General features: G+C 38.2%; 1 protein-coding gene across 7 annotated transcripts in view; it reads right to left on the minus strand.

Annotated features, from left to right (window-relative positions):
• Positions 1 to 20569, minus strand: part of RARB (retinoic acid receptor beta) — a 335559-nt gene that overhangs the window by 237538 nt on the left and 77452 nt on the right. For 2 of the 7 annotated variants that reach the window (XM_064506170.1, XM_064506169.1), the window contains exon 3: positions 11736 to 11781. The exons of the other annotated variants lie outside the window; for them this stretch is intronic. The gene's annotated coding sequence lies outside the window, so the exon portion shown is untranslated. The remainder of the gene's footprint in view (positions 1 to 11735; positions 11782 to 20569) is intronic. 7 annotated transcript variants of the gene reach the window in all.

Below are 20569 nucleotides of genomic sequence, written 5' to 3' on the forward strand. Positions count from 1 at the left end.
AGTATCATATTTTGCATGTAGAAAAGCCAGTTCAACCCACAGAGGGTCCAAGTTGCTGGAAGCTTGTAGCTGCTACTGGTACAAGTGTTACATATTAAGAATAGAAAACTAATACTGATTTAATAGCTCAACAGTATTTATGTGTTTAAAAAAGAAGCATGAGGTCTATCACGATTCAGCCACTTTTCATTACAGGACTAATGCAGTGTAAGCACTGTCAGGGAAAAAGAAGTCATGACCTTGGCACAAATGCAATTTGAAAAAGTGACTGGGTTGGGGAAAAAGTTATGGTGTAGAGACAGTTAGAAGACTCCAGATAGAATTGCAACTAGGTGAAGGAGAATGGCATGAAAAGCATTACATCAGTTAAAGAGTGAAAGCAGGCATTTGCTTACTTGCATTAAGGCCCATTCTGAAACTCCTCAGATTTGAGGGTGTTCTTTACCCTCTTAATGGATTTACTCAGGAGTTTAGTGCAGAAGGTCCAGGAAGAAGCCTAAGGCCCAAATTAGGACTGCAAAAGACTGCCTGGGAATGATTTGTCCTAGAAAATACAGTAAATGTATCTGAAAAGGAAAACAGCAACAGCACTTTCCATGGAGTGGGAAGCAGTTCCCATTTCAAATGAACTCCATCTCCTAGCTTCAGATTCTCCGGTGCCGTGTTAACACCGCCTTTGCCTCTGGTTTGAAAACAGTGTTGTCTTTTTTCTTGGCTCACTGTGGTATTAACAGCTCCTCAATCTCAGCAACTTTGCTGCCACTTTTTAGACTATGGGACAAACGCCGTCCTTGGAAAAAGAGGGTACTCAAGGTAGCCTCCTGGGTCAACGTATCTGGTCTCCTGATAGCTTGTGCAACCAAGCCATACATACCTTTCATAGTCAAGGAGATAGAGCAACAGGATGTGACTTATGAGAACAGAATGTGGGCAGACATGTTTAACTTTTCTTTGAAAATTATATGAATATTTTGTTCATTTTTATTTACTAAATATTATGGAAAAGAAACAAAAGCGCATATTTACTTTTAAGAACAGCAGGCTCAAGGTCATGCGGAGGAATATGATTATCTCCATTAAAAACTGAGGCAACATTAAATACAGTTCTCTGAATGAGCATAGTGAATGAACAAGTACATCTAAGAGGACCAAAAGAAAAACCTTCCTTTCACTCACTACATGAAGTTATGCCTGAATCATATAATTTTAAGATAAACATGATTTGTAGTTGCAAAATGACTTTTTGAAGGGGCCACAAATTCGAACACAGCACCTCATCAAGAGAGTAACTCAAAAAGCCTAGCCTAAAAGCTTTCCAGGTTCTTTTATTACTCTTTTTTTAATGTTTATTTCGTACACATTTACCACAGTTCATTTCAGCTGAACAGAACCCCTGTGTTTGTGATTTTTGCCTACAAGAATATTAAATTTCTGTGCATCTGTCTTCTCTCTAGGGGTTTCTCCAGGGAATATAATAGCCTATTTGTTTTTCTATTGATCTTGTATCTAAATACTGTTTTCGCCCTTTCAGAAAAAGAGAGCTGCCAAAAAATCAACAGTGTCACTGTAAAAATGTTTTTCTTAGCTGGATGAAATGATGGCAGAGCAAGATTGGGAAAAATATTTTTCAAATCTGTTTTAATAAGCGTACTTCCAAATAGGGATACGCCAGATATTGGTCTAGGCATGCCCCAGGCCTATGATCCATCTTTCATCCTTTTTACCAATTTCAGACTGACAGCTAAATTAGCTCATGGAAAAGGCTCCCGTAGGCAGTAACCAATAACCTGCCATCCAAGGTAAGTTGCAACAGCAAGAGGCACAGGAAAAAAACTGGCAATAGAAAGCAGCATTTGTATCAGCTGACTGGTAAGGAAAAAAAATGGGGATATAGAAGGGACCAAATTCTTTAAAAAAAGAAGAAAGAGAAATATAAACTGCAATTTAATGTTATGTTAAGCAGTAGGCATAAACTGAACTCTTAAACCATGAATAGCCAGACTTGGAGTTTCTGTAGTTAGTATATCCACTAACTCAACAAATACACAGCTACAAACAGAATAACTTTCTTTACCTGTAATATTTAGATTGACCACCCAGGTATTGAGATGTTTTTATTTGAACAGGAAGAAAATAACTACTCATAATAGGTAAGGTATCAACAATCTTTTGCATCGCAATACTCATTTCATTCTCAGGCAAAATAAAATCCTCAGCATGGGACTAGTCATATTACAGCACTAATAGCACACACATGTGCTGAATTATTTAAAAAATAATAAAGATAGGAGAAATGATTTATTTGCTAGTTCACTGACAAACAGTCAGTTTAGTTATTTGCACAGTATCTATCTGACCAAGTAACTTGAGCTTATATTGCTGATATTTAGCATGCATCTCTCCCTGAACATAACTGCTTCAAAAATTTTGAATAAGCTCTATCTGGAATGGACTTGGTTATATTTGAACTTGCATTTTACCTTCATTTTTGTCATTTTTCCAAAATGCTCCTTAATAGGTAAGCTGCAGTTTAAAACCAGTGACTTCAATAGAGCATTAGTGACTTTTTTGATGGTAGCAATTTCCCCTGATGTTATTTATTGCACCATATAACATTAACAATGATACTCACAATTATGGTTCAAAATATCAGGTAGTACTCTGTTAAGCACCAATATCAATTTTTCTTCTGTTTTATTGGTCCACATAATATCATAATTTCAACAGATAATACTACAAATCTAAAATGTTAATATGGAAATTTTCAAAAATATCTTTTTTTTTTTTAATATAGTGAGATGCCACAAAACACAACAAACCCATCTACGCATGTGCTAGTCAGATGGGTATTTTGTTGCTTACTGCAGCTGGGTATCTGCATTTGAAAAACATGCTTAAATTAAAGATGCAAAGAAACGCCTGGGGTTTCACTGCATTGCAAATGTAAAGAAAGACTGATTTTCTTCAAAGGAGGTTGATAATAACCTACAAACAGCAGGTATTTTCTGCTACCAGCATGTAGCTGGCATGTCATGGCTAGTACATCTTTAATCATAATAATGAGTTCTGTGGTAATCATGATAAAATATGTTTTAACTGACAATGTTCTTACCTGCCATTGCTACTCTCTACTGAGAATTAGCTAATTTTTTTCCTTTCTCTTTCCTCTGGCTGTACTAGCGCATCTTACTGAAGCAGCTGTATAACTAGCTGGTACACTACTTTGAAAGGTTTGGTTGTAGTTAGTCTTTAATTCTTAAATATCCGTCTAGCACTATGAAATTCAACTCACTGATTGACACAAGGAACACAGTTACAAATAACTGACTAGTCCAGAAAAGTAGGGGAAATACCTTCCTCAGTTGCCATTGCTTTTCCTAAAAGAGGCAAACATTTCTCTAACTCCTTCCTCTAATCAAATTCTTCTTTTTTTTTTCTTCATCTGTCAAGCCCTTTCTTATTCTTCACTAACTTCCTGTTTTCTTTCCTCTGCATTTTCTCTTGAAGTTCTCCATGTAAAACTAGCACATTTCTGTTGCACGATGGAAAAAAAAAAAGGCAAGCATCCTATTCCTCTTTACCTGAACTACCAAGAGTCCTCAAAATTTTCCATTCATAACTGCAAGTAAGAACACAACAGTTTACTACAAGATGACACCAATTTCCAACTTCCTCTACCAAAACTGATTCGCCTTAAAATATATGACAGGTCACCTTCTTTTTTTTTTTTTCTCGAGATAAGATCAACATATTAAAGACTTTTTTTTCTATTTTTATAAATTAATAGCCTAAACAGAGAAACATCTTCAAAATTCCACAAAAAACTGTGAGTGAAGGGACTATGGAGAGAAGAGATTACACTTTTTAAGAAACAAGAAAGACTGCCGAGTGAAGAATCCTGAACTGTGGTAGGCCCAGCATTAAAAAAATAAAACAGAGACCTCTTATGTCTAATACAATTCCCTCAGCTCCATGAGGAACCTAAGGCACCTAAGGATAAACGCAACCTCTTCCACTATGCTTGTAGAAGATTACTTTGAAAGGGAAATTAGTACAGTTCTCCTGTGACAGCGGAAAACAAATTTCAGTGCTGGAGAAGAACATGTGCAGCACAGCTATCTGCTCCTTACTCAACACTGAAAATTTCTGGCTGGACCTGATCACAGCAGCTCTCTTGATGCATGATTCTTTATTTCTCCTCCATCATCCTTCCTCACGATGGTGCTTGCAAGACTACTCCTGCCACTAGACTGAAGAAAAAATATATCTATTAGATAGACAGTCCAGAGACCTGGACAACCACCCCAAATCCTTATACACCTGAAAAGCTACTCATCAGGCTGAAGAACCCTGATTAATTGTCATGAACTATGTTAACAAAAACAACAACAGAAAAGAATAAAAATTTGAAGGAGAAAAACCTTCAGACTATCACTGAGCAGTCAAGGTGAAGGATGAGGCTGGGAGGATAATCAGAGGCTACGACTACGGCTAGGCCAGGCCCCAACTCTATCGTTTGCACCCTGTGTGAGTTTTTACAAGCCTGTGTGTGCTGCAAAATGTTAGTAATGCTTCCCACCTCACCGTAATATTGTGAGTAGAACTACAGATAACACTGTAAAGAGTTGAGATTCAGTGATAGCAAAACTTGATTAAATAGTTCAGACATCTGGTAAAAACGTAAGCAATAAAAATGAACACTATCAGGCAAAGATCTCTACAGGAAGAAATGCTAAAGAATAAAATACAAAGAAGTGAACATTACAAAGATCTTTCCGAGAGCGTATTTCGAAAACATTTTTCTTTTGCTACTTAAGGTTTGCAGAAACATGCTGAAAGGATGTTTCTCTGTTACAACCTTTAACTCCAAGTTCTTAACCAAACCATAGATCATAATATTGTCATTCTTCACTGTCACTGCTGCGTCAGCAGCTGTTTTTGGTTTCACAAAAAAGGATTTGACCTTTGGGACGGACAGGAAGCTGAAGGAGCAACTTTCTGAAAAAATAGCCTCCTGTTTACATTTGCCCTGTTTAGGGAACAATTATCTTGGGAGACATAAGTAATAAGCATGTAAGTTTACATAAGCAGAAGTGTCATTTTGATAGCACTGAGTATGTGTGTATGTCAAGCTGTTGCTGAGTAACTGTTATATTATAAAATGCTGATATGTGTTTTACCAACAAAAATTTAAAAGTGCTAATGACAGGATCAGAGGCACAGTCCATCAAAGTGAGATTGCTGGATTTCTACTTATCACACTGAAACTCATCCCCAATAATGGAGACAACAGCAGTTGCCTTTATTTTTTGTGGCACAGCTTTGAGTGGTATTTGTTTACAACTGTCCCGACTGTTTCTATTCTATAGTCTCAGATCTCCAACAGTAGCAAGAGCAGGTCTGAAACTATCACACTTACATGTGGACCTCTCAAATATTTTCATTCCACTGGTCAGCACTAAGTTCACTCTATATTTGTTAACTGTAAATAGATGAGCATTATTTCATATTGATCTGAGAAAAATGTGAATTATATAAAATATTACTCATATGCTTGCATAAGGGTTGAATGTACTTGTGGATAACTCACAATGGCAGAAACAAAGCAACTCAGTCTTTTTAAGGTATTATCTTCCACTAAACTAAAATGCTATTTAAACATATTGCAACTATTTACACCTAATGTCTAGATAATCTGACTTGATTTTTAATGAAGCATAACCACATTTTCTGAGGATGGAAAATATGCAAAAATCAAACATGAAGTATAATCACTTTTCCAACTGCATATTACAAGCTACCTTCACAGTGAAATTTACTCTAAGTAGTTTTAAAGGCACAGCACTGTTAAGGGCCACAATTGTCTATCCTTTCAGGAAAGCAACTTCAACAGCATTCCAGAGAATGCACTTTAATGGTACAAAGGGATTTAATTTTATTTGCTCAGAAAAGAAAAAAAATTACTGTTTGAGTCCTTATGTTCACAGCTTTACACAAGATCTTGAGAAAAGCTATACAAATTATGAAATAGATTTACTGCTATATACATACATATCTCTATTAATTTTACATTTGCATGTATTTAATATTCAGCAGATGCGCAGAACACCACTCTGCTGATCCTCAGTTCACGCCAGGATGGTAATGATACTGACAGCAAACTCCTCCCCTGAGTCTACTGAGACAAATTCTTCTCTTAGTTACAGTAACAGTCCCCTGAAATCCCATCATGACTCAAAGGAAAATTTAGTTCTTTTTTTACTTATATTTCTAACAAACAACAGGAACAAAGTCCTCCACAGATAACTACTAGCCTATTTTGACGGAAGACATGACTGTACAACTGACAGATTTTGGAGAAAACAACAAGCAGAAGCTGCCTCATGCTGCAATACCTTAAGAATGCAATGCCAAATATTCTCACTAACTGATAGCAAACCTTTTTCTGAGGCAACATGGTCTCCCTTATTTCATCACTAACACTACCGAATGTAAAGGGAAGCAAACTCATTGGAATATTTCATGACTCTGAAATGCAAGAAAAATGTTTTGGCTTGCTACCCGAGTTGGTGGTAATGCTTCATCATTTTTTTCCCAACACACAAGTTAGCTACAGAACAACATTGTATTTAGCATTCAGAACAAGTAACATGATGAGAAAAGAATATGTATCTGTATGCTTTTAAAAAAGCTACTGGGAGTCTGATGATGTGAATTAAAGAAAGTTATGCCTGAAGACAGCCATGCAACCAGCCACCCACAGCCCAACAGAATTCTGCTTGCATGCTCTGCAGTCAGTGCTTTTTTTTCTCTTGGATGCATTTGCTCCATGAAATGGATCATGACATAACGCTCATACACTGAAAAGCCCAATGGGATAACTGTGATAATGCTGCCTGTCTTTCTGCATAAAACAGACCATTGTGTTTTGGTCTCCTCTGCTTGGACTTCTTTTTGCAGTACAGATGCCAGGAATACTTCTATTAAACATTTGGCAAGCTTTTTTCACTTAAGAAAATTAAAAGCCTCCACAGAATTAACCAGTGTAAGCTTCTTTATGTACAGAACCTGACTTCTACTTTCCCATCTACCTCAAGTTCATCACCAATTGGTGTGCTGAGGCAGCAAAAGACTATGGATTAACCATCAGTCTGAAGAAAGCTGAGATAATATGCCATCCTATGCTTGCGAAGGGATAAAGCTCTAGGATGACAATCAATGCAGATGAACTCTAATAATGGATTTCACTTACCGGGATGAGTTTTGTCTAAGCACTAGCCTTAGTGATCAGTAAATCATTATTTAAATGTAAAAAGTTGTACCTTGCATTCAGCAGAGTACCCCACTGAACCTGAAACAGCAAAGTACGAGACAAAACAGCCGAACTCCAGCCTGCTTCAACTCAAGACTCAACATCACCTCTTCGTTCTCTTATCCCTCCCTTCCCCATGCCTATGCTGCTGTCCCCTCTTTTGCACTGCTCCCCACCCCTCATCACTTCCACACTTTCAGACCATCTCAGCACTCCCAGCTCACCCCACGCCCATGTCTCCTTCCCAATCTTCACCCCAGCACGGTCACCACAGCCATACTGGCCATGCCCGCTGCCTTCCTCAACACCTCATGTTCCCTGTGCCCCTGCCCTCTCCCAACCTTTCAGCATGTTGCCCCAGATTTTCTCTACCTTGTGCCAAGAAGCCCTGTCCTGGTGTTCCAAATTCCTCTTACTCCTTATTATTCTCTTATTAAGTTTCACTTACTCTTTTCTTTTTTCCCAACTTCCCTTCAGTCCTCCTGTCATATACTTGACTGCCTTCCACCACAAAACAAACAAAAAATGAAACAAAGCAAGGAGTAACCCTGGCCCTAACAAAGTATTTGCCGCCATCCCGTTTATTCTCAGGTCCTCCCAATGCACGCCTTGTCTATTTGCCTTGTCTAAAAGCTCTCTGAGCACAAAGACTACTTGCTATGATGTGTTTGTACAGTGTCTAGCACAGAAAGGACCTACCATAATATAATAATTTCTGTACCAAAAAGAAAAGAGTCAGTGTCAATACACTGCACTATTTTCAATGCAATTTATCCAAGGAAAGCTTACATTTTTTCTTTTCTGTTTCCTAAACAATAAAACTACGTTGCTGTAATTGTCTGCAGCCACAGAAGTCACAACAGGGAAGGCTGCTGGATGTAAGGAGTATTATTTAATGTATCAACAGACTAGTCAAGCACATGCATCTTGTACCATTCCCAACAGCATTCCAAAAAAGGTGAAGTGGAAAGTGATCTTTTATTTTCAGCCTTTGATAATACACATCTAAGAAATTCAACTGCCAATCACAGATATATTTGTCTGATCATATGGAAATGTGAGCCCAATTCATTCCAGATGGCTGCACGCATAGGCGTCCAAATTTACACATGCAAATAGTCAGCTTCTGCACAAAACCACATTATCTACCCACTAAGGTGCAAAGCAGACCTTTAACGGATTTCTGCCATGATTTAATTTTTGTACCCCCTGCCTACTGTTAAAAATTGCAACTTAAATTTCACTCATGTCGATTGTTGTGTAGACTAGCTTGTGGTAAATCAAAACTGCAAAACATCTCGTCTATGACCGAAACCTTAGCTTAAAAGGCAGCAGAAGTTGTATTATGTCTTCATAAAATATATTTACCACAGCTAGCTAGCTAGAAAAGAAATCATGGTAATACTTCTAGCACAAACACACACTACGTATGCTTGAAGACTGAGTGATGACTAAGGTGGCAGGCCTGGTCCAAACAAGACAGAGATGAGATTCTGACTTGGGAGAAGAACCGTTCCAAGCACCACTTTGTACTCATTCCATACAGGGTTACAAAATTGAGGAGGGATGAGGGCCTGGGCTTCTTCATTATGCCCAAGAAGCACAAACACCACTTTTCTCCACATGTTCATCTCTGCAACACTCTCACAGAGCCTCTACTGTAACTATTCCTCAACAGCAAAGTGCTGAACTGCTGTAACTAACCTGTATGGAGCCAGTGACTCCAAGACTGAGCTGCTTAGGAAGTGGGTGGCTTGTGGGAAATGCCAGCTGTGTTGATGCCCAAGCTGCACTGGTCACCAGGAAATTTCCAAACGAAATGTCAAGCAGTCTGTCTACCTTGTGTCGTCCTGAACCTTTGTAGCACTGTTTTCCTCTCTATTCCCTGCCCTCTCTTTCTCCTCTGTTCCTCCTGTCTACCCTGCTGCCCTCCCCTGCGCTCAGTCAATATGCCCAAGGGGGAAATGCCTTGCTGTGAATCGGATGGAGTTGCTAGCAGGGTGTTCTCCCTTTGAGATTCTCAACTTTGTAACTGATTGGATGCTTTGGTTACCAAACTCTAGATTTGTGAATACTCTAAGAATACTGCAAGGCCAATCTCACTTTACACGCTGAGACTGGAAATGTTACATGTCAATCACTTTGCCAGTGAGCATTTATTATGGTGAGATGAGCAGTTCTTTATATTCTATTACTATCTGTATTATGTATTAATTACAGGAAGGGCATCCAGAATATAGGTCTCTCTAATGGCTTTCAGAAATCTAAACACATGAAAACAAACATCAGTTTTTGTTCCGTACAAAATCCTCACCAGCAGCGACTGAGCTTTACATAAACTGGGGTACTTGATTGACTTCCTCAACGAGAATTGCCTTGTAGTGTAAATCATCTGAGAGGTTGGACAAAAAACAAATTTTACTTAGCCCTGTTCTGTAGTGTAATTACTCAGAAAAGGAATCAACAAAACAATTATTTTTTTTACACACAAACACACACATACTCACACAATCACTCCCCCATCTGGAATATCTGGCATGATCCTGTGCTGGACAGGTAATTTTTAAGATTTTGGCAGTTCACAGATGTGCAGCATATTTATGGAACTGATTCAAGGAACTTTGGCTGGGGGCAGGGGGGGGGAAGAGAACACCAAAATACTTTTGTCTTCTTTCTACAGACCTGCTATTTGCCAGCTAGACCACATGTTACTGCAGGATTTCTTTTAAAAAAACAGCACCTTAACTCTGGAAAATTACAAGATGTGATACAGAAAGCATCAGCTAGGAAAGTTGTAACTATGCACGTTAAAAGCAAATTGTAAATCAGGGAGCAGAACACTCACCGCACCAGGAAACCAGCAATCTGTGTGAGACGTCCGAAGAGTGAAAAGCAGATGTTAGATGTTCTCCTGGCGATGCCAAAGCACTAGTTACCAGATCTGATCAAGCCTCAGAACCAAGCAAGGAGTGCCACGCGCTAGCCATGCACAGTCATCAGAAGTTTCATTCTAAAGTCATTAAGAATTGATAACATCTGTACCACTTAACTTCACTGATAAAGTTAGGAATAGTCTCTTTACTTAGTCACTGGAAATAGTGGTGGGTGCCTTCAGAAAGCCATTCAGAGCATTCAAGGTAAAAGCCTCACTGCTACCTTTTAGGTGCTCTGAACTGTCTTCCAGGCTCCTCTGTTTAAAAAAGGAGCCTGAAATCCTGTAATTTCAGGCACTAAAGTCAATAAACTTATATATGGGAATACAAGCCTCTCCCAAAAGATTTCAGTGTCATACCATAGCCCTGTGCCTTAAGCTTAAGCTGGTTTTTCCTTGGGGAACAGCCTCTTTTCCCACCAGGAATATAATGAATGGTACCTTCTAATACGAGCCAACAGAACTGCTGGGTCACAGACCTTCCCTCCGCTCCTTGGACTCATTCTTCAGACGCTCCTATGTGGAGTTAAATGGGTTGGTGGTCTCTGATCTCCCAACAGAAATAATCACTTCTACTTCAAAATGAGTTCAAGCCCAATGTTTAATCCAGTTTTCAAGGAGAATTCTCTCATAAATTTGCATCAAAATCACATTAAACCAGCAATGGACAATCTACATTTACTGTAATGGTTCCCATTCCTCATTCAAGTAGGAGCAAGACTTGCACCTTTGGCCACTTCAGGTTTGCTAATGTGGGGTTACGTGAGACCGAGCAAGCCTCGAGAGGGTTGGTTCTCAAAGCAATGGCAGCACAATGGGAACATACTGAGAAAAATCAGTATTCCTAGAAGGAACAGGGGCTGAATAAGGGATGGCAATGCTGGGGCTTTGCTGGCTTTTCAGGAAGTGCGAGGCAGTTGCATTTCGGAACAGTTATGGACTAGGGCGCGGGCCAGGAATACTCTGTACACCGTCCAGTCATAAAAAGTTAGGGGGAAGAGCCAGTGAAAAGGAAATAAAGTCAATTTCTAAATTATGAAATTTCTAAATCAATATCTAGAAAATTCCAAATATTTTCTTTCAGGTAACAAAGTGCAGCTGATAACCCTGATCACTGAAAGAGAACAGTGGAAAACTTGGGAGCTTTACTTGCTTCTTTCATATACTTAATAAGGAAAAACAGGTGGGTTTAATGCCATATTTTACTTGAACACATAAAATGGAGATCCAAAATCCCAAAGTTAAAGGAAAATGTTTTGTGTGGCAGTGGCAACGTATGACTCCTGCCTTATTACTAATGCCAGCTACAATATGGAGGGCAAAAGTGGCCCAGCAATGAAAAGCAACTTCTTTTTCCACCCCTCCAACAGCTTCTGTGCATTTTCCCACAGCACAAAGACTTGAATATACAAGACTCATTCTCAAAGTCCTTCTCAGCTGTGCTGTGGAGGAAAAAAGATTTTCCAGTAGGTTATTTAATCCATATCCTACCTGTAATTACTTGTGCACAGGAAGAGAAACTTCTCATTTCAGGATTCTGAAAGCAGATTAATGAAAGTGCTTTTGATTATGGGGAAAGAGGGAGCACAGTAACTTGCTTAAAATGGTAGGTACAGTTTTGCCACATGTACGTAGAAAAGAAACCCATCCGTCAAGGATCTATTAATAATAGATGAAAACTGGCTCCAGACACAAGATTACTTGGTGAAAATGCCAAAATAACAGATACAGAATTTTTATTCTATCAGCTCCAAGCAACAAACTCCACAGAATAAGGCTTTCTATTTCAGAAAGTAATCCTTTAGTTTAGCCAAGAGTTTGTTTGCTCAGAGATGCTACAAAATAAAAAGCCAATGCATCTGCCACACAAAGAGACAAGTGCGTGTACTGCACTTAAAAACAATTAAATGAGCAGTTTGCACCAGAGTAAACCTTTTAACTACCGGAATAGTCAGAGTCAAATCTCATATTTTGTACATACAGTTTAAACTGCCAAACAGGGTTTATGTACCGATTAGTGGAGATTATGTAGAGTGGTACTGCCATTTTTTAAAAATACAATATTATTACAAAGAACCCCTAGAGGTTCATATGAAGATGGTCTCTATTTCATAGACAGTAAAATCACTGAGGCACATCATCACAGCAATGACTTACTACTCATGCAGGAGCCAGGGGAGTTGAGCTAAGCATTGTTAATGCAGAGAACAGCCCTCCCCTGCAACTGAATATGTGAAAGCCAGTTTACAACTTGTATCAGGTTTTTACTGGACTTTAAATGAAGTGTTAACACATCTGCATCGTTTGTAAACTTCTCCAGCCTTTCTAAGAAATTATGACATATTAAAAACACCTAAAAATATTTAATATTTGAGAAGTTTCTACTTCCTGTCAACTCTAATAACAACAGTGGTGGCTATAAATCTTTGTCAGGCTTTGGGGAAAAGTCACTTTCACGATGCAACTACATGCATGGGATAATATTAAATACTGAATCATGCCATTGAGAGGCTTGAGTTCGGATGCCTCGGGCCTTGTTAAAATATATGTCCAGAGTTTTAATCAGCATAAGACTATTTATCTTCATTACAAACACAAATTCTAATATTATTTAGTGGCTCTAAACATGCTTTTTTGAATAAATTTCTTTGTAAATCACGCTTATCATGATTAACAGTCATTAGCAGTGTAAGAGCAATCTAATATAAGTATCACATCACTGGATTTTAGTTTAATTGTACAGTAAGAGTCAGTAACAACTGGCTTGGGGGAAAATTACTGTATTTTTCAGTAACTACCCTTCTCTGTAGTATGACTGAAATAGGAGAATTTGAGGTGCAGCTATGTGTACTATACTAATATACCATGTTTGAGGTATACTAATCATCACCATATTTTCTACCATTCTTCCACACATTTCCACAATATCCTCCCTAACGTAATACACAGCGCAATTCTCCCATTTCTCACATCATCTTACTAGCATCCATAAGCTGCCCAAGCAGATCTGCATCAAAAGCAATACTAAACTGTATTTTATGAGAATACATATCAAAGTCAGCTTCCCATCGCCATTTCATAATTGCCACTGGGAGCAAATGCTGCAGGTTCGCAAACAACCCTGCTCACACATGGAACAGAACGACTCAGCTCAGCATCTGCAGGATCAGGCCCACAGCCCCGGAAATCCTTAATAGAGAAGATGAAGGGAAGGCCTTCAGCTGGCACAGCAGCCTAGCCACAAGGGCCAGGGTTGAGCTATGCTTAGGTAGGTGCAAAACATACCCGTCTCTAAGGTCTACCTCAGACATGAGGAGAGAGAGAAAAAAAATAAAATAAAATCGCCATCAAGGAAAGTTCATGCAATTTATGTATCTGATGTTACACTATACACCAAAATCTTTACGCACATTATTGAGGTACCCATTCTCTTTCAGAAGTCAGCCAAGAAATTGCAGGGCTTGGAAATTAAAAACAAAACTACAGTTCTACCATTTCTCCTCACCACCATCAAAACAAGCCAGAAAAAAAGAAAAGATTTGGTTGAGAGGGGTAAAATATGCCCATAATGGGAGTCCAGACCTCAGGGTGACCCCACAGGAGATTAGTGATGGACTGGAGAGCCTTCGGTAGCAGCCCTCTGACTGATGAGAAAGTCGACTTGAGCAGAACAGCCCTGAGAAAAACCAGTCCTCAAGCAAAGAGGCAAGAAGGAGAAATGAGATATGCAACAAACCAATGGCAAGGTAAGAAGTTGTTTGCCATTTACTATGTGCCTTTTTTTGGGGGGGGAGGGGGGGCTGGCTGGCTGAAAAGGGAACTGGCCCAAACCAATCAGTTGCCATCATCTCCAATCATAAGAGACCTGTTTCCAGTCTCAGTTTTAATCAATCACGCAGAGACACAGAAGAGACTTTTACTGCCCCAGGAACGAAAATGATAAAATGATTTTGGGGAGCTCCCTGTATCTTCGGTGCATCCATAGGTAAGCTTAGAAGGGATAACAGAAAGTGTTCTTTCTGTTTTGTCCTTCCTGCTTCTCTGGAACAGCAATAACCATATGGACAGTATTCTTAGTACTTCTGCACCCTGAAGATGAGGGCTGCTCCTGCCCTGCCCTGGCTTGCAGGAACAGCCCTGTGCCCCAGGGGATGCAGGACCAACACAGCTGGGCTCCTTTAGGCACAAAATCTTTAGATGAGGAGATAATTGCAAACAAGATTCCAACTTACTTGAAAAAAAGAAAAAAAGAAAAAAGAAAGAATGTCCAAGTCTGAAGCAACTCTTTCTTTCAAGCACAAGTTTCATTCTATATTCTTCCTATAATAACAAGTTTAAAAAAAATTAAAGCTCAAGCAACATACCAGAAGAGACACTGGAGTACCTAAGACAGTGGAGAATGAAGAAAAATAGACATCACGCAACAGAAACTACTGGGGTCTGTGCTACACTGCACTTTCAGGCAACGAAAAGAAATCCTGTCAAACTACAAGGGAGAAGCATATCAGGCAGGTAATAGTTCTATTTATAGAAAAATTCCATTTATAGTGATGCTAGCATGAAGGGGAAAAAGTGCCTAAAACAAACAGTCCATTATTGGCCTGATGAAAAGCACACTCAAGTCAATGTCAGCCTTTAAATTGACTTTAAAAGACTTTGTGTCAGGCCCTATTTAAGATTCCACTGTATGAGCAACAAGGAAAGAGAGTGGTATCCTGATTCAACTGAAGTCAGCTCGAATTTGATCACTGACTTCAGCAACACAAAGCTTTACCCAGTCAGTGCATACTATCTAAAGATTAAATGATCTCAAATGAAAAACCAAAATATGCAATATACAGTCAAGAAGACTTTTAGAGGAAAAATACGGTGGTAACGCAACACATGGATAACAACTGAATTTCATATATGTGGGTGAAAGAAAGAGTAATAGAAGAAGGTTGAGTTTCAAGTTTCGAAGAGTTTTTTATATGTGTTTAAAAAAATTTAGCAAATAAAATGAAAATTTTAATATTGTATGTATTATTGGAGAATTCTTAGGATATTTGATTTAAATCCCTCAAAAACAAAATTAAATCAATCTATTGCCATTAAAAAGAAAATAAGATAGAAAGGGTAATTCTGACAGGAACTGTCACTGCTTAGCTTCTTATCCTTACATGAAATTTCTGAAATATTAACTACAGCCAAAACACTGACCTACAGAAATACCGGAAGGAAGGAAAGAAATGCAATGTGTTAAACTGTAATTCAGAATTTAGATGATGAAATCACAAGCAAGCGAGATATCTTTTAAAAGTGAAATATATACATTCACAACTGTTTCATCTGCATGTTCGTAAGAAGTCTTAAATATTTTCTCTGCTACTACAGCTCTTCCTAGATGCAGAAAAAAACCCTACTCCTCCTTTACAGTCTGATTTCCAGTTATGACATCTGCTTCTCACATCAAGGTTAGTATTTCAGGGGAGGAATTTTCCTGACAGACAAAGCTGCTATGCTTAAAACAGTGGTGAGACAGTTCCAGATATCCCTCTGAGCAAAACGGCTTGGGGAGAACATTCCTGTTAGAGGATGATGGATTCCAGGAAAAGCCTATAGAGAAGTGTGGATGAACACTCCCATGAATATGAAACAAGAGCAGCACTGTTAATGACAGCCACAATAAATACCTGCTGAATCACCCAACGCCAGGCAGTTACTGCAGAGCCTTTTGATAACCCTCAGCCCACTCCAAAGCCTGCTGTAGCCACTAGAAAGACACCTGCGGAGCAGGTCCTGGCGTTGTAGCTGCAAACTGATGGTGTTAATACTTACCGCGTTCATTAGAGGCTCCCACCTCTCATCTATGCTAGAACGGGTTTACCCACTCATAAGTTAAACACGAAAAGGGAAATAAATGATGGTCACAAAAATGCGTAATGAAGACGTGTCACTGCAAACTTCTTAGCCACGCAGGCAGTAGAAAGAGTGTGAATTCTGATTCCTCAGAAAACTGAACTTGAGGTCAGTTTACTACAGAGCTTTTAATTTCCATAGCACAAGCCTTCTGTGCACAGCTCAAAGACAACACACACATAGATCCCCGGGTAGCACACAGGTCACTTTACATCTATAGGTGTGTGTATATATATATGTACACACACATATATATTATATATACATACATACACACACATACATATATATATATATATAAAAAACCCACCACCTTTCTGGAAGTCAGTAAATCAGCAGCAGGGTTACCTCTGCTACTCCCATCCCAAAGGGGTACCCTGCCCTCCTCTTCACTTTTTGTAACAGGTAAAATGGGTTCCCTTTAAGCCAAAAGACCCCTCTCACCATGTAAGTGGCTGACCACATTCAGTTGGGCAAGAAAAGCAGTTTCTTTAGGAGATTAGGATCCCTCTAAACTCAACTGCAAAGCAGTTGGTGCCACGCCACGACATGAGAGAAGCATACGCCAATAAGTTTATTCTGCTGACATTGCTGCTGGTAAGTATGACAGCTGGGCAGAAACAGTCACAGAGAGCTACAAAATACCTAAGCAATATTTTGCTGCTAACAGTGGAGAAAAGGGCTGGGGAAAATGAGACAAAAATTACAGTGTGACTACTGGTTTGAAAGCAAACGGGATTTCGGTCAGCCAGCAGTGGTGTACTCGAAAGTCACCGAGATCTCACTGAGGCTCAGAATTTGTTCCTTGCAATGCTCTGACCCATCATCCCGTAGTTCACTGAGGAACCAAGCAGCTGGGTCATGCAGTGGGCAGATGCAGGTAGGAGAGAAGCCCTCTTGCTGCGACGGTTGCTGGAGTCCCCTCTGTGACCAATGAACCACACCAATCCCACTGCCCGCAGCTCCTGCGGCCAAGGGAATGGCGACAGGTTTCAACTTAAACTCTAATGTCAATCTGATGGATACGTGACACACTAAAAAAGTCAGCGTGGAAAACCTTCCTTGTTTAAAAAAAAAAACTTAGAAAAATTAAACTTCTTTGCACACATTACAGAGAAAAAATGTACAGAGAAAGAATTGTATTTTTTTCTCATCTTGAACTAACAGTCATATAACTCTTAGTTTTCTTAGTCTTTGTTTTCTTAAAACCATGCATTGATTTGACAGATGTGGAAACAGACTTCCACTGCCCTGGAAAAAAAAAAAAAGAAGAAGAAGAAGGAAAAAAAAGAAGAAAAAACAAAGAAGAAAAAGAAATTAATACTAATAATCCAGGGGATTAGGGATCAGAGGTTAGTGCACAACCTTTTAATGGGCAAGGTATTTAAAGACTGATGACACAGTATATTTTTATTCTTCAGTAATTTAGTACAGAAGTTCACATTGATCGCTTAAAAGGCCATTTGACTTTATTTCCCATATTTAATTGTTCTTAGTGCCCAATAAATGGTAGACTGGAGAAAGTAAAAGATTATTTTATTCTTTTTGTAGCATTAAAGATACTGTCAAGCCCAACACACTCATTCACAGGCCCTCTACGTGCCCTTCATGCTTTCACAAAACTGCAGATTATCTGTTTTTCATTACCAAAACCTGAAACCCCCACAGTATTCAGGCTCTCTAACCTGAACTAAACCTCTCACAGGTGCATGAACAAAAAGGAGGTATTTTGCCATTCCCGAGGAGAACTTTATATATATAATGTCAAAGAAACTACAGGCTTGCACAGTAAAATTTTGTCTTATCTTACATCTTCTACAAAAAAAAAAAAGGTTGCCTATTAAGGCTTTACATCTTTTTATGGCTTGGATCTCTTTAAATCCTGCTTTTTGAACATTGGCTTCAGACCCCCAGATCAGGAAAGCATTTATTTAAACACATGGCTTAGTTACATGCTTAAAGTTCAGCATGTGCTTAAATTAGCTCATCATCTGTCCATCTTTCTCCTTGTCAACAGGGAGAGCAAACATGAAAAGCGTAGGAAAGGTTCTTTCACCTAACAAGCATTTATTGTATCTTGCTACACAGTTAAACTATGTCACTTAGTGAAGATCATGATAATTTCCTAGGTACAAAGTTATTTTTGTATTTTTCCAAGAATTATCTAGTCATCCGGATGACATATACAATTCCTAGGCTGTTTATGTAACAACTAGGTTATAGGTTATAACCCACAGGTTAGGTTATAACCTACGTTATTTCTGTAACACCTAGATATTGGGAAAATGGATAGTTGCTGATCTAGCTACATGCCTTCAAAATTACTAGAATCTGAAAAAAATTGGCAGCTTTTAATTTGTATCTTTTTGCGGCATTCCTATGATGTAAGAAAGCATTATCACATTTTACATACAGGCAGCTGAAGCACAGAGAAATACGCTTCAGATTTGCAAAAGGTTGTACGGAAGTTTAAATGCCCAGCTTGTCTTATCTTAATTCCTAACAAGTTACCCTTACCTTCAACAAAACTCCTAAGGTGAAACTGCTAATGCCATTGAACTCAACAGGATATTTTACAGCGACATCAACAGCATCAGGATTTCATCCTCTAACTTCAAGTAGGATTTTTACCTAAATAAGATTTGGAACTTTATAGCAATTTACAATGTTCTGTCATGCACCACTGGGTAACTAAAAAGAGAGCTTGTTTCACCACTACATTCAAAGAGAATCTCATTCAGGACAAAATACGTTCTTAATAAAAATAAATAAATAGTATACAAAAAGTTTCATCAAAATACAAACATGTGTATGAAAGTTTCATTAGTTTATATCTAGCATTTAATATTGATCATCTCAAAGATCATCACCGTGGAAGGGAACAATGAGACATTAAAAAAAAATGGCATAAAAATTTTCATTTGAAAAATAACGATGTAGAGTTTTTGAAATGTAATCACATAGTTGAACCAGTACAGTAATACTAGATCTGTAATCTACTGAAGTATTTATTGATTGACACCCATGACAAAATAACTGTTGCCCTAATAGGATTCACATCTAACATTTTTTAAGTTTCACAAATAGTTCACATGGTACACTTACAAATAAATCAATTAATATTGACTGATAGATCAATATATGCACAATATGAAAAACAGTTTTGGCGGCTTTATGTTCTCCGCAGAACGGCTTTACCTACTGGTGATTAATTTTAATTTACTTTAAAGGATTCTATTGCACTGAAACTTTAATTAGAAATGAAATGAGAAAGTCTATAAAGTCTGCATAGCATCAATTACTTGGACTTGATATCCTGCACTTCGCCTACCCTCTGCACATATGGTTTCTGTTAAAATAATTGGAAAGCACTTCTGAACAATGTCACCCACACATCCATTCTAAGAGCTAGAAGATATATAACCATTAAACGTCACTAATATTAATATAGAAACAATTAATTCTTCATTACCTATTTCTAAAATACACCAAACTCCTTCAGTTCAAACACAAACAAAACATTACACATGCCTGTCAGTGAAATAGGTAATCATCATCACTGTTACAATTTATATAGCTTTCTGTTAAAAGTCTAATGCCTCATTTATTTATAAAGCTTCTTGGCTGACATTATAAATAACCTCTTCGAAATATTAAAAAAAATCTAGCTGTTATTAAGCAAATCTCATACTTCTTGTCAACTATTCCCTTATAAAATGTTGCTTCTAATTTGCATTACACTTTCTTTCGATAAACAGACAAAATTTACATTTATAAATGTTACTGTTTCAGTAAAACACACTAAATAATACTTTCTGTTGACTCATGTATAAAACAGATATTCAGCAGAACAATTTCAGCCTCCCCAAACCGACTATTAACAAAATCCATTCAAAAAGGTTTCAGAAAATGCTGGTGAGTTTACACTAGGAATAGATTGGCTCAGCAGCCATAAAATGTCTGATTTAAAGATCACAGTCAGGGAAAAGACTCCTACTCACTACCAACCCTGGTTTGGATCAGGTACAAGAACAGCTCAATGTTAATTATTAAAAAAGCACGAAATTGCCACAGTCTTCATCTGCTCCAAGCAGTATCAGGTTACAAGCCTCTGAGGTGTCTCTGGCACGCTGCCTGGACTATTTATTGCTATTTGTAAATTAGACACTTGTGTAAGAATGTCAATTTTAAATATCTTTGTTTAAATAAGCCTGATAAGAGATGACCAGATATACATTTTATGAGACTGCTGAATAATTATATTACACCAAGACAGCTTGTGAATTTTACAGGACTGTTAAATAATGACACAGCACACTCACAAGGTAACTTGTGAATTTAGCGCTAAAAGAATAAGCTATCGCAAGCAATAAAAAGTGTATGCTCTAAACCTTTAAAAACAAAAACACTAAAAAAGCCAGCTATAA

This window comes from Dromaius novaehollandiae, chromosome 2, assembly GCF_036370855.1.
Source record: "Dromaius novaehollandiae isolate bDroNov1 chromosome 2, bDroNov1.hap1, whole genome shotgun sequence".
Classification (NCBI taxonomy): Eukaryota; Metazoa; Chordata; class Aves; order Casuariiformes; family Dromaiidae; genus Dromaius; species Dromaius novaehollandiae.